Below are 13,997 nucleotides of genomic sequence, written 5' to 3'. Positions count from 1 at the left end.
GAGCTTATCAGTGCCTTGAGAAGTCATGAAATAGAGCTGGACGCAAATGAGCCTCAAAAGAAAGGTAAGTCTATTGCATTAAAATCCAATATCAAGAAATGCACTAACGCTTTTCAGGCTAGAGAAGAAGATCCTGAAGAATCAGAATCTGAAGAAGAAGATGAACTGTCCTTGATCTCCAGAAGGCTAAATCAACTCTGGAAGACCAAGCAAAGGAAGTTCAGAGGCTTCAGAAGTTCAAAGAAATTTGAACGTGGAGAATCTTCTGATGACAGAAGATTTGACAAGAAGAAGGTCATGTGCTATGAATGCAATGAGCCTGGACACTTCAAGAATGAATGTCCAAAACTTCAGAAGGAAAATCCCAAGAAGAAGTTTCATAAGAAGAAAGGTCTTATGGCAACCTGGGATGAGTCAGAAGATGATTCAGACTCTGAAGATGAGCAGGCTAACTGTGCGCTGATGGCGACAGAAGATGACAGATCAGAATCTACATCAGAATCAGATTCTGAAGAGGTATTTTCTGAACTTACTAGAGATGAGTTAGTTTCCGGTCTAACTGAACTTCTGGAATTCAAGTCTCAGATGAGTCTCAAATACAAAAAGCTGAAAAAGCTATTTGAATTTGAAACAAAGAAGCTTGAGTTGGAGAATTCTGAATTAAAAGAAAAACTTTTAAAATTATCCAATAATGTTGGATCTCCTTCTGATTCAGAAAAATCCACTCCCAGTCTAAACCATATTCTGAAAGAATATGATTTAAGTTTCAGGAAGTTCTTATCTAGAAGTATTGGCAGAAGTCAGCTAGCTTCTATGATATATGCTGTGTCTGGAAACAAAAGAGTCGGCATTGGTTTTGAGGGTGAAACCCCATACAAACTTGAACCTGTTGATGAAATGAAATTCACATACAAGCCATTGTATGATCAGTTCAAGTATGGCCACTCCCATGATATTAGGCACACTTCACATGCTCAAAGTTTTCACATAACACACACCAAAAAGCATGTGACACAACCTAGGAAATATCATGAAACTCATATTAAAAATTATCATGCTGTTCCTCCTATTGCTTACAATGTTAAACCCAAGTTCAATCAGAACTTGAGGAGAACTAACAAGAAAGGACCCAAGAAGATGTGGGTACCAAAGAAAAAGACTATTTCTTTTGCAGATTCTCTTGGCGACAAAGAAGATAAAAGTCAACATGTCATGTCATCTGGACTCAAGTTGGTCTCAACACTTGAAGGGAAGAAGGACTGTCTTCCAAGTTCTGGTACTTAAATCTGTTGAAGAAACTATGTTCGTAGGAGATCAGAAAAGAAAGTTTATTAGTCTTGGAACCATCTGCTTTGTTTGTTTCTAAAGCAATGATGTTTCGTTCTTAAGTAGTCTGAATGCTCTAAATGCTACAGAATATACAATATTGAAACATTGATTGTGGACGAATCAATAAATATCTGGTTTGATGATAAACTTGTTTCTGATGAAACAAAGTAGCTTAAGAATTTCTGCAGATACAGTTTTGTCTTATCAGAAGCTGCAAAACAAAGAAGTGAATCTCCAGAAGTTGGCAGTCTCAGAAGCAATAGATCAGAAGATCAAGTTGCTGCATCTCTAGAGAATCTGAGAATTTCTGAAGAACCAACTAACAGAAGATCACTTAGACTTGCATCAGCTTATCCAGAAGATGTGATTCTTGGGAAGAAAGATGATCCTATCAGAACCAGATCATTTCTTAAGAATGACTATCAGAAGCAGTGATCAGAATCAAAAGGCGTAAAGCCTATTCATATTTTACAGCTGTCATCCATTATCTGATGGTGAACACGTGTCTGTACGGTTAGTACAAAGCGTGCAGTTGAAAAGACGCCGACCTAGGTAACTGTATTAAATCATTTCATTTACCACGTTCTCTCTCCTTACGTCACTCATCATTTAATAAAATTGATTTCTTTTGATTCTGGAACTGTTCAGTTTATATTTCTTGTTATCTTCTTTTTCAAATCCGTCTCTATATATTCTTTTCAAATCATCACATATATTTTTTTTCGCTCCCTTGTCTCTCTCTCTCTCTTCTTGCATTATCTCGTTTGAAAAGTTCTTAGCCGTTTTCAAAAAACCCTAATCGAAAACCCAGTTCGCTTTTCTTGTTCGTTTTTGTTCATTCTGCATCCATGGCTGCCTTCTCATCCCAAAATGCTGAGTCATCTGTTCCTCATCATCTCCAAGAAGAAACTTTGCAACTCACTCCTGTTGTTGCATGCTCCGTTCCTAAAGATGAATTGGAAGTTCTGTGTGAACTCATGGTTGACTTTGACAACATTGAAGAAAACCAATTTCACCTTAAAGAAGACATCATCTTTCAAGGATGGACCTCGTTGTTTGCTGAGTTCGTTGGTCCAGTTTATCCGGATCTTGTCAAGGAGTTCTGGGCACATGCTGTGGTTGCTCCAAAATCTATACTTTCTTTCGTCCATGGAAAGTTTGTTGTTATTACTGAAAACATCCTAAGAATGATGTTTGATCTGAAAAACCCTGAAGGGGTTTATGAGTTTGATCAAAGGGCAGATTTGGGAGATGTTCTATCCACTCTCTATCCAAATGTCAAGAAAACAAAACACGTCAAGGATTTGAGAGATGTCTACAGAATCTGGACAAAGATCCTTCTTGGGTGTTTCTACCATAGGAAAGCAACACATGCCTCGGATTTCATCAGTAATGATCAAAGGTATATTCTTTATTGCATTGCCACTCAGAAGAAGGTTGATGCGATTTACATTATCTTCAACCATATGTGGAAAGCAGTAAAGGATTCAAGAAACGCTTTCAGAAAAGAAAATGGTGGAACAATCATTCCTTTTGGTAGAATTATTACAAACCTTCTGGTGCATTCCAAGATTGTTGAGAGTCTGGAGTCTGAAGGTATTATCAAAGACCTTGCTGTCACCTCTGGAGTCTGTCTGAATGCTTTTTCTTTAAAGAAGATGAAAATAATTGACACTATCCTCAAAGTTCCTCAACCTCTAGCTGGAACAAGAATCAGAAGAAAACCAGTTCTAGCTGACTTTGAAACCTTCTTCAATAGTGAGGTACCTGAAGTCAGAACTAAGTATCTGAAGTCACAAAAAGAGGATAAGAGTCTTAAAGATCAAGACAAAGGTGCTCCTATTAAAGTGAATCGCAAGAAGGAAGAAAGGACCAAAAGAAAGTTTGATCATCCTGCTGCTACTACCAAGAAAGAAGTGGTCCCAGAAGAAGTCATTGCAAAGGTTGTTAAGGCTGTCTCTGCTGATTTTGAGAAGAAAAAAGAAGGAAGCCGAGAAAAAGAAGAAGTCAAATAACAATGCTGAGATTGTTGAAGTTGTTGAGAAGAAGAAAACCAGAAAAAGAAAGATGATTCTTCAAGAATCTGATGAAGAAAATGTCTCTCAAGAGGCTGAGAATCAACCAAAAGTTCTGGCATATGTCAGAAGGAAAGAAATCGCTAGCGGCAAAGCAAAGATTGTTGAAGAGCCGAAGAGTAAGAAGCAGAAGAAGACTGAGGATGTGACCAAAGCTTTTTTGAGAGGTTCCAAAGGTATATGCATTTCTGAACCTGATTTTGTTCCTGCTGTTCGTTCAGAAGTTGCACCAATAGAGGTTGTCCCTACACCTGAACCAGAAAAAGCCACATCAGAATCACCTGTCTTTGTCCATGTTCTTACACCTCCATCTTCTCCTATAACCATTCCTTCCTCTCCACCTACCATAAATCCTGTTCTGGATATACCACCCCTTCAAACTCTCTTTCCATCTCAACCTTCTCTCAATGCCACCCTTGAACATACTCCCTCCACCTCTCAAAACAATCTTTGTGATTCTCCTTTTCCAACCTTTGCATCACATGAGCAGCTGCTCCGTGATTGCAACTACACTCCCAAGCCTCGTCCTGAAGCTGAAGTGGTAGTGTTAGATTCTGATACTGAAGCAGAATCTTCTTATAGGTTGGATAGAGAACCTCATCCGTACTTCACTTCCAACCCTGCCTTTTCAAAAACCCAAATAAAATTCCGCCCTGTATATCCTATTGGTGTAGTTTTTGAAAACATAAAGAGGAATCTCAGAAGTACCTTTGATACTCTCAGAATTGCTGAAAGTTCTGGATTGAATGATGTTACTATGCGGAACTTCTGGAGGATCTTTCGCAGAGAATCAGATGCTCTGTTTTTAGAACTTCAGGAAGCCTGTGTAGCTGCTGCCCCACGGCCTCGTGGAATTCTGAGGAATTATGAAGACTTCTGGTTTGCTAGTCTCAAAGGTAGACATCTGTTGGAAGAGAAGCCCTTCTTGGATGAGATGGAACAATTAAGACTCGTTGCTGCATTGGAAGTCAATCCTTGCAGGGAGATTGTGGTCTGGATACCTAAATATCCTGTTCTACTTGGGGACTTCAAGACTCTCTTTGACTATCTGAGGGAAAACCCTTCTGAGAAAGATCCAAGCTTGGTCATTCCAGAAGTTGTTGACCCACCAGTAGTTGAAGGTCCTTCTGCTCCCAGGAATCTAGCTGCCATTCTTCAGGCACTTGAGAATGGAGACTCGGAAATTCCTGCTGCAGAATATGGAGATGCTTCTATGCAAGAAGCAGATGCTGAAGATCATGTTGCTAAAACTGTTCCTGTTGAGGAAATCCCTGCAAATGATCTATCTATGGAAGCTGCAGATCAACATGTCATCCCTGTGGATAGAAGCTGTGAAGCTTCTTCTGATGAATCTTCTCGTCTTGCAAGGACTCTGGAAGAAATTCAGAAGAGACAGGATGAGCAAAGCTCACTCAATGATAAGTATAACGCTTTCATGGTGAGGCAAGAAGGACACAACAATGAGGTTAAAGAGATGCTGGCCAAGATCTTGTCAAGGCTAGGGCCATCTTAGATTGAGTCTGTGTTGTTTCTTTCTTTTCGTTGCATCTGTCTTTGTGCATCTGATCTTAATTATCTTCATGTACTTCTGTACCTGCTGTTTGAACTTCAATGAAATCATCTTCTTCCTCCGTGTGTTTCGTTTTGTTTGCATCTGAATCTTTTGAAATATTCTTTTTGATGTTATGACAAAAAGGGGGAGAAGATAAATGATAAATGATTTGATTAAATCTATCAGTTGCTGGGTAAAGCTCCCACACATTCACTAACAAGAACTGCAAGTTCTATATGGTTTAAGTGTTTTGCAGGTATAAAGAAGTAAAGAGAATCTTCAAAGCAAACACAGAAGCAAAACCATAAGGAGTGTTATTCTGTAAAAAGAATAAACTCATGGAAACTGAAGCAAGCTTAGTGCTGTCAAGCTTCAGAAATCAGAAGCTGTGAAGGTTCTAAAGATCCAGAAAACTCAAGCTCTGAAGCTATCCGAGGGAAGCAGAAATCAGAAGCTATGAATGTTCAGAAGATCAAAGAAATTCAAGTTCTGAAGCTGTCCTAGATGGAAGCAGAAGTCAGAAGCTGTGAATGTTCAGAAGATCAAAGAAATTCAAGTTCTGAAGCTGTCCTAGATGGAAGCAGGAATCAGAAGCTGTGAGTGTTCTAGGGATCTAAGGAAATTCTAGTTCTGAAGCTGTCCAATGGAAGCAGAAGTCAGAAGCTAGGAATTCTCTAAAGACAGAAGCTTATATGATCGTCTCTACCGAAATAATCAGGGAAGTCTTTTATTAAAGTTCTTCGAGTATTTATTTCAGGGGGAGATTATTTATCTCAGGGGGAGACATATTCATATGCTTATGCTATAGCTGTGTAATTTGTCTTTTGCCGTCTGTTCTTTCTGATCGCAAATTCATATCATTTATATATGTTTTTGTCATCATCAAAAAGGGGGAGATTGTTAGAACAAGATTTGTTCTGATCAATTATCTTAGTTTTGATGATAACAATAATATGAATTTTGCTTAAGATAATATGGTACTCTAATCCAATGCAATTTCCTTTTCAGGAAATATATAAAGAGTACGCATAATTCAGCGCTCAGAAGCTTTGTCTCAAGGGTTCAGCATGCAACATCAGAACATGGTCTGGCAAGACATCAGAAGATGGTCGAAGCAGAATCAGAACATGGGTCTATGGAAGCATCAGAAGAACAAGAGAACAGAAGCACTGAAGTTCTGATGGTATCACGCTCAGAAGCACTTCAAGGTCAGAAGATCAGAAGATGCTTTGCACCAAGCTGTTTGACTCTGATGATATTCAAACGTTGTATTCACAAACATCAGATCAGAAGGAAGTACAAGTGGCAAGCTACGCTGACTGACAAAAGGAACGTTAAAAGCTATTCTAGGCTACGTCAGTAGACACAGCGTGAACAAGGCTCGAGGTAGTTGACAAAAGCGTATAACATTAAATGCGATGCTGTACGGAACACGCAAAGCATTAAATGCACTCAACGGTCATCTTCTCCAACGCCTATAAATATGAAGTTCTGATGAGAAGCAAGGTTAACGATTCTGCACCAAAACAACTCATATTAACTTGCTGAAACTCTGTTCTATTCAAAACTCAGAATCTTCATCTTCATCAAAGCTCACTACATTGCTGTTGTAATATATTAGTGAGATTAAGCTTAAACGTTAAGAGAAATATCACAGTGTGTGATTATCGCTTTTAAGAAGCAATTGTAATACTCTTAGAATTGATTACATTAAGTTGTAAGGAACTAGAGTGATCGTGTGGATCAGAATACTCTAGGAAGTCTTAGAGGTTATCTAAGCAGGTTGTAACTAGAGTGATCGTGTGGATCAGTATACTCTAGAAAAGTCTTAGAGGGTATCTAAGCAGTTGTTCCTGGAGTGATCAGTGTGTGATCAGAAGACTCTGGAAGACTTAGTTGCTGACTAAGTGGAAAACCATTGTAATCCGTGCGATTAGTGGATTAAATCCTCAGTTGAGGTAAATCATCTCTGCGGGGGTGGACTGGAGTAGTTCAGTTAACAACGAACCAGGATAAAAATAACTGTGCAATTTATTTTTATCTGTCAAGTTTTTAAAGATACACTTATTCAAACCCCCCCTTTCTAAGTGTTTTTCTATCCTTCAGAAAACTCATAAAAAATGATTAATAAATACTTTGACTAATAAAAAGGGAATGGAAGCTTGTAACTTCTCTTGCTTAAGGGATGTTCGAGTGCTTAGAGCTCCCTTGCTTAAGGGTTCCATTCAGGCGTAAGTTCCCAACCTCTAAAAAACACAAACCAAAGAGTAACTCGAGTTTCCCTTGCTTAAGGGATTTCCTCGAAACACTCAAACTCTCTCTCTTCTCTCGCTTTCTTAAGGGCACCGTTATTTCCGCTCCATTGCATCCTAGGCTGTCCCCTTGTGCAAGAGCGCGAACGTTAACGCCGCCCAACTAAAAAACACAAAAACAAACAAAACTATGGAGCCGAACTACGGCGCTCTGATTCCTGAAAAGGATACGTAGGCATCAAGTCGCGGGGCTTGAACGAGCACACTTGTAAATAATTCCTTCTTTTCCCCGTATTTCTTTTTTCATTCTTTCGCATGTAGACATAGACATAGATACACCCTTTAGATAGAAACAAACATAGGTGGATACCATCGAGTACGATGGGCGCGAGGGGTGCTAATACCTTCCCCTTGCGTAACCGACTCCCGTACCTTGATTCTCTGGTCGCAAGACCCTGTTCCTTCCTTTGTAGGTTTTCTGATATTCCTTTCCCTTATGGGATAAATATAATGGTGGCGACTCTGTTCATTTTTCGCGAGCGTGCGACACATAGTTAACAGATTAATAGTTGTATCATTACCGATTCTAATTGATTGATTCAATTGTCACTAATAATGAATTATAGTATTTTTAATAATTTTTATGAATTAATTTGTACCATTATCCCTCGTAATCGATTGGTTCGATTAAAAATAATAATGAATTTAAATGGGAAGATAGGCTAATCATCGCAACCAATAAAATGATTGAAACCATTTAGCCAAATAAAACTATTTATTTTATTTAAATAAATATTTAAGAAAAATCGATTATTGCCCATCTCGATTAATAGATTTAATCGAAACGAACAATAAATTAATGATTTACTATTTATAATACATTTAATTTATTTGTAAAAATAATCTATTATTATATAAATAAATATCTAAAAAGAATTAAGTAAAATGTATAAATTAATTGAAATAGATTTAGTTTATTAGGGTTTTGATTCAGCGTGGTTGCCATTAGGGTCCATGGTATAGAGAACTAAATCTGAGGCGTAAGATCTAGGTGGATTGATGATCCTATGTTCAGATCTGGGGGACCATGGTAAACTTAAAGATCAGCGCAGCATATGATTAAGGAACAAAGTCTTTTTATAAAAAATAATAGGGAGCGAGGGATCGAACCCTCGTCCCTTTGCTCACATGCGCGCAATCTTGCCACTCCAGCTACGTTCTTCAGTTGTTTAAGCAATACAGTTAATATAATATATGGATAATCAATAGAACACACAGCAAAACGAGCGCGAAATTCAAACGCGCCTATCGGATCATGACACATCGTCATCTTCTTCAGCAAAACCTGCACAGATTCTTTTATAGCGCTTTTACACATAGGTTGTAAAAGACCATATCTACTACACCTGTCCCACATGAAAATCACGCAAACGCACACCAAAATCAAAATTAAAACCACAGTCAATCTCGTCTTGCCTAGACGAAACCAACCATGTCCGTTTTGGACCCTAATTCTCATCAAATCGCGCGACCCTAAATTTCCTATCAAGAACCCTAATACGGCAAATCCGTGGCAAACGCACACCAAAATTCAATTAAACCACCAGCATCAGTCAACATATCACCCTGATCAATAATATGCAAACGAAATTCAATAAGCATGCATAGTTTGTTGTACCCGACCTCAAATTTTTCGTGACATACCTGGGCTTTAACGGAGGTTATCTGGGGGTGTTGAAGTCGTGCAATGGTCTCAATCAATTCAAAATGCTTGAAGGAACGTGTGGCAACGCTTAAATCCCTCTGAAACTCCTCCAATCTTCTAAACCGAAATTGAATTTTCTTGAAGAGTTTTGTGTTCTTGCAAGCTCTATTCTGATCCGATTTTCAACCCCTATTCCCTTGACTCATGTTTTATACTTATAGTGGAACAAATAGGTCAACAAACTTTGCCCAAAATCTCTTTGAATCCATTATTAGAAAATTGAGAAATTTGCTTCATGGAACTTTCTAAATTTGATCAATCTTGCTCCAATTATCCAATCAACATTTATGCACGAAATTATCTTGAAAATATTCAATAGATATTGATTGAAATTGGCCATTATGATTCCTATATCCAATATTTGATTTTTCTTTGGTTTACATAACTTTAAATCATTATTTAAATAAATAAAAAATCCTATAAATCAAATAAAAATACTATAATTCGTGGCCAATGGTTTGGATAACACTAATGACTTGTGGACCAATATTGAGCCATAATACCATAGGCCCATTTGCAAAAAATTCTAATTTGAACCTCTTTTATTTCACTTTTTGCCTCCAAAATCACCCAACTTTAACCAAGCATATCTCACTCAATTTTTAAGCCATGAAGGAGTTCTAAGACTTTTTGGAAACCTCTATATGTCCTCTATAAGCCACTTTGGAACATATTTTTCATTTGGAGCTTTTATCTTGATCATATCCCCTTTGACAAAAAACTGCTTTTGAAGGATGCTCGAAAAGGACCCGTAATCGTTTGCATTATACCTCTCAAATGAATCATTTCTAGCCTTGTCTTGTGAGAGACAAAGTTATAGAGAATCCAATTTTCTTCCAGATAGGCTTTCAGTGGGGAATTTTTGATGTTCCATGTGAAAGTTATGGCCAGTCCAAGTTGAGTTGACTTTCTCCTAGAGAAACCCTAATTTGAACCTTTTTGTATTTGTTCATCTCTGAGTTTCTACTGATAAATCATGATCAAATTTTGATCAAATTATGGATATACACTTATATACTTAATTTTTGATCAATGATCAGAGGTTTGGACCATGCTTTGATTGTGGTTGACTTTTAGGTTTAATCAGTTGACTGTGAATCTTGGAGTTTGTTTGAGCAGGTAACTTTTAGAGTTGGGTCTTGACTTTTATCATAGAGGCATCTTAGATCATCTTGGGCCATGGAGAACTTGATTAGGGATCTTGTCTTGTTAATTCCCTCAGGAGAGTACCAAACCCTAGCTTTAGGAGACTCTTGCTCAGGAGAATGAATGGATGAATCTCTTGAACTTTGAATCATTGTGATTGGAATATGGAAGGCAAATTTTGGGGTATGACAGCTGCCCCTGTTCAATCTTCTTAAACCTAAAGAGGTAGATTGGCTTGTTCGCCTATCACGATCTGATGGTGGAAGAGGATTGAACACTAGAATACCCAAAAATTTGCGATTGCCGGTGTAGGAAATAATTTTTTGAGATGGGCTTAAAGATGCCATCCATTTGCTTGTCAAGATACTTGTCTAAAGCATATGCTTTTCAGACATGGATCATTTGATTGCATCTAAGGAGATGTGAAGTAACGTCTTACATAAGACTACCTGAAGAGGTTCCTGAATAGGGTATACCCAGGGTTGATGCGAAGAAGCTTAGGCTTTGAACAATGCTTAGGAAGAATGTCTTGGAGAAGACTAACTAAGGAGTTCTTTAAAAGAACTAGGCATGTCTTGGAAAAGATTGGATAAACATTTTAAGAAGGCTACCTAGAAAGGCATGATATGTCTTAAATAAGACTCACCTAGAAAGGCTCCTAAAAAGATATGAAACCTGGAGAGGTTTTTAGAAAGGATATGGAATGTCTTAAGAAGATTACCTAGAAAGGCTATGGTGCATATTTAGAGAAGACTATCTATAAAGGCTCCTAAAGGGGCATGATATGTCTTAACAAGACTGCCTAGAAAGGTTCCTAGAAAGGACATGAAACGTCTTAAACAGGACTATTTACACAGGTTCCTATAAAGGATACGAAACGTCTTAAACAGGACTACCTAGACAGGTTAGGATACGTCTTACACAAGACTAACCTAGAAAGGTTCCCGGGAATGATACGATACGCCTTAAATAAGACTATCAGGTTAACTTAGATATGTCTCACACAAGACTGACCTAGAAAGGCTCCTGGAGAGGATGGGGAGGGATTGGATATATGTTTGAAGAAGATTACCTAGAGAGGTATGATATGTCCTAAACAAGACTAACCTAGAAAAGTTTTTGGAAAGGATGTGATACGTCTTACACAAGACTCACCTGGAAGGGCTCTTAGACAGGATACAGGATACCCTAAACAAGACTTACCTAGAAAGGCTCCTAGACAGGACACGATATGTTTTATACAAAACTACCTAGAAAGGTTCCTATAAAGGGCACGATACTTTTTAAACAAAACTACCTAGAAAGGTTCCTATAAAAGGCACGATACGTTTTAAACAAAACTACCTAGAAAGGTTCCTATAAAGGATATGCGATGTCTTAAACAAAACTACCTAGAAAGGTTCCTATAAAGGTTATGGAACGTCTTAAACAAGACTACCTAGAAAGGATAGGATACGTCTTAAACAAGACTGCTTGGGAAGGTTGATAATCGTTTTGGACAAGACCACCTGGAAAGGTAAGAAATTGTTTGCTTGCTTCTGGGTTGTCTTTGAAGAAAGACTTGGAATGAGGTATTAGAATTGTATCTGTTAAGATTGAATCGTTGATACGATCGTATTTGCACTGTAATTGGATGATAACATCCTTTTGATTATGAAGTGACCTGAAAAGGCAGCGTTAGTTTTATGCAATGTCATGATGCATGTGTCATGTAATGAGATTCTCAAAATAAATGAGAATTATGCATGTACGCCGATCCCACATTGCGGGACGTAAATAGTACAGGCGTGGGAAGATCAATTACGCAACAATGCCCCTTGTGTGATACTAGTGTGATTTCCCGAATATCAGAAATTTTGAGAGACGTGACCCTTAATCTGAAGGAGGGATCTTTAGAGGGAACTCGAGTTTCACCATGTCTTGCCTGATATGCGTTGCCCCAGTGTTTGAATTCTTGAAAGATATGCCCCTAGTCAATAGGATCCTTAATTGTATGCTCCTATTTTAGGAAAACCCTCTGAACGAGGTTTCCCCATTCAAGGGTCTTTATCAGGAATGATCGTCTTTGATTAGACCAATTTCGAGGTCTCCTTGATGCTAAGTGTTGATTTGAATGTGAAGCAGATGCTTTTCAGAATGAGTCATGAGTTTCGGTCGTATCCGACGGACGGTGATTTGCTGAGTACTCAGAATGAGGTGATGTTTTCTATAAGATTACCTGAAGAGGTCCTTGGAAAGAATGGGGAATTGTCTTAAACAAGACTGTGCTTTAAACAAAGCTCAAAGGGACATGTTTGTGAAGAGGGTCAAAAAGATTCCTATAGAGGATAGAGACTGTTTTTTCTGGCGTTTTAAACAAAACTTATGAAAGGACATCTTGAAGAAGATTACCCTAGAAAGGATGGTAGACCGTCCTAAAGAAGACTATGTATTTTTAAACAAAATTTTGACAAGGTTCTTGGAAGCATAAGAGAAATTCGAACGTGTTTTAAGAAAGGCTAATTGAAAAAGTTAAGAGATGTCTTACAGAAGACTACCTAGAAAAGGTTCTTAGAAAGGAATATGTCTTAGAGAAGACTATTTGAAAAGACTCGAAAATAGAAAGGACAAGAAGATGTATCTTAGAGAAGGCTTTCTGAACACGGCTCCTAGAAAGGATAAGAGATTTTTGAACCTGTCTTGAATAAGACTGCCTGAAGAGGTTAAGATACGTATTTACGAAAAAATACCTAGATAGGCTTCTAGAAAGGGTGCGAGAGTGAAATTGACACCATCTGATACCGAGTGACCTTTGCAACGTGCCCCCAGGTAATGGGCTTGCCCCATGGGCTATTCAGCTTCTTTGAGAGATTCTATGGATCTTGATTAGATTGCCCCATGTAAATGGTATAATGACAAGTTATGCCCTGTGTACACATTAGCCATCCCAGTCATGCGTAAGGGATGTTTCTTCTTTTGCCAAGCTCTTAAAGCTACTTCGTCAGTCAGTAGGATTTTTAGCCATTAGCCATGCCCCATGCAACTTCTCCCTGATGTTTAAACATTTGACTCCACATAGACAAGTGTACTTTGTAATGAAATTCATAAGATGCGAATGCATATGTCTGTCTTGAAAGTTTAAAACCTTTTTTTTTAATAAAACAATTTTTTTTGTAAGAAAGTGATATCAACTCAAGAGTTATAGTAGACCTTAAGGAGTCGGGATACCTTTGGTAACAATATGCTTTCGAACTAACCATGCTTCAGTTAGGACTTTTAAGGGTTGTAACGTGGCCTGGTTCACGGTTTTAAGAAACAAAGGATAGTGGCTCAAAGTTTATTTGTACCCATCCCCATCTTCGTGATGTCCTCCGGTCCTATGCTCAGTTAGCTATGCGTTTAAGCTCCAAAAGACTTTGGGAATACCGGTGTTTATGATGGTTTAAAAACTAAAGGTTTATTTGCAAAGGCAGTCATCCTCCTTTCTTGTAATATTTTCCTTTTGTTGAGGGTATGTAGTGACCTCTTTTCGACTTCGTTATCCCTAACTTTTGCCTGAACTGTTCATTTTAATACTACAGTCAGCGGGATGCCTCAATTTTGCCTAAGTCTCCTTAATATGTTTTGACTTAGCAGGCCCTTGCATTGCTTTCTTTTTTCTAGGCGGCTATTGACTGCCGGACTTAATGATGATGGGGAACCATCGGTGATTATGTTCAAAGGAACAGTTTGGAATAATTAAGTTAACTGAGCAGCTACCCTACCCCAGGTCATGTATTAGGGGTTTTATTTTATATGAAGGAAAACTCCTACTTCTTTAGGCTCAAAGGGGTTGACGAGGGATTAACATCCTTATATCTCCATTATTTTAGGAATTGAAACAATGTCTGTACATCGTC

The sequence above is a fragment of the Vicia villosa genome, unplaced genomic scaffold (assembly GCF_029867415.1).
Source record: "Vicia villosa cultivar HV-30 ecotype Madison, WI unplaced genomic scaffold, Vvil1.0 ctg.001598F_1_1, whole genome shotgun sequence".
Lineage (NCBI taxonomy): Eukaryota > Viridiplantae > Streptophyta > Magnoliopsida > Fabales > Fabaceae > Vicia > Vicia villosa.
This window is presented reverse-complemented; position numbering follows the sequence as displayed.